Genomic DNA, 1,828 nt, shown 5'->3' with positions numbered 1-1,828 from the left:
CCCTTCTACCCAAAAAACGGGCCAGTGGTTTTCAGAAAGTGTCAGGATTGTTCAAGTCAAAGACAGACTGAGGAGCTGTCTTGGACTGAAGGAGAGACAACTAAGTGGGATGAGGGGTCTGAACTCAGACAAGGGTTATTAGCAGGACAGTTGGTAAAATTCAGAAAAGGTCGATGCTAATTTCATGGTTGTAATACAGTTTACTGTGGTTAGGTAAAGTTACAGTCGGGAGGAATTGTGCAAAGGATATTGGATTCTTTGTTCTATTTTTTTCAAGTTTGTGGCAAGTTGAAATCATTTCCTACAAAAAAGTGGGGCAGGGGTGCTGCAGGTGACTAAGCTGGAGGCCTACCCAGGCCCTTCCCTCCCTGCCTGCCCCTCTGCTTGTCAGGCTGCGCCAGGGGACAGCACCAGGAACCCCAGTGGACACCGAGCCCTGTAAGGGTCTGGCTCCTGGACTCAGCCAGCTGCTGACTTTGTCCAGTGCAGTCAGAGCCCATGGGAACCCTCAGCACACCACCCTCCAACTAGCCACCTCGCCACGCTTTGTTGCTTGGTGAGGTGGGGACCCTGCCTACCCCAGTCAGACCTGAAACAGCCCTGCACACTACAGCCAACTTCCACTCGGCCTGGCACCAACTGGGTGATGGACAAGGACCTTACCACGGGACCTCCCCACCATCCCCACCTGGCTCCAGCCTTGGAGTCACAAAGATCAACACCTGGAAGTTGGAACTCCAGCCCATGCTGGGGGAGGAAACCTTTCCCTCTGGAGAGCGTGGATGATGCCATCTGCTGGCAGATGAGACCAAAAGATGGGATGATGGGGGGATGGGGGGGCGGTCTCTGTGGGCAGAAGGCCAGGAGCCCAGGCCCGCATGGGATTAGACCCAAGGTCTCCTGTGTCCCTAGGCTGGCCATGTGTGCTCGTAGACATGCCTCTGCCTCGCTCAGCTCCACGCCTCCAGCCTCTGTGCCTGCACACCTCCGCTTGGCTATCCTGGAGCCGGAGAACAGAAGCAGCTCATCTGGGAAGGGGCAGAGTCTCTGCCCAGGAGAAGAGACCCATGTTGGGGACTCAGGGATCAGATGCATCTGGTGACAAGTACAGAGGCCTTTCTGGGCATGTCAAAAGCAATTCTAGGAGACAGCTTCCCAGGGTCCCAAACCCACCTACAGCACCGACCTCACTTCCAGACACTGGCCTGAGCCAATGGGGCCTGGGAAGGGCCAGCACTGTCATCCTCAGCTCTAACATCTACCTGGCCTGGGCATCAGGATACAGGGGTAGACAAGAGAGGAAAGGTCCCGACTTCCTGGAGCTCTTGTTCCGACAGGAAGACACAGAAGAAACGGTCAATCAAAATGCACAGCACATCAGACAGCGCTTTCTGTTACAGAGCAATGCAGAGCAGGGACCAAGGGAGGGAAGACCGCCTTAGACAGGTCGACTGCCCGGGACTTCAGCAAAGACCTGTGGGACACGAGGGGGAGTGCGGTTTGGGTGTCTGGGGAAGGAGCCCTTCAGGCAGAGGGGACAGCGAGAGCAAAGGCCCTGGAGCAGGAGCAGTGGCAAGAGCCAGGGCAAGTGAGGCGAAGGCAGGGGTGCCAGGCAGCAGGGTGAGCCAGGTGTGGCAGGACCCTGAGGACCACCTCGCCCTCATCCTCTTCCCTCCTGGCCTCGTGGCTCTGCCTCCCCACCCACCTGGGGACTGAGGGGCTGTTACTGTGTCTCCCCAAGCCTCAGTTTCCTTGTGTGTAAAGCAAGGTCACAATTTTTTAATCTTGCTTGGGCTGCCATAACAAAGTACGACAAGTGAGGGGCTTA

Source organism: Delphinus delphis, chromosome 13 (genome assembly GCF_949987515.2).
Source record: "Delphinus delphis chromosome 13, mDelDel1.2, whole genome shotgun sequence".
Classification (NCBI taxonomy): domain Eukaryota; kingdom Metazoa; phylum Chordata; class Mammalia; order Artiodactyla; family Delphinidae; genus Delphinus; species Delphinus delphis.
This window is presented reverse-complemented; position numbering follows the sequence as displayed.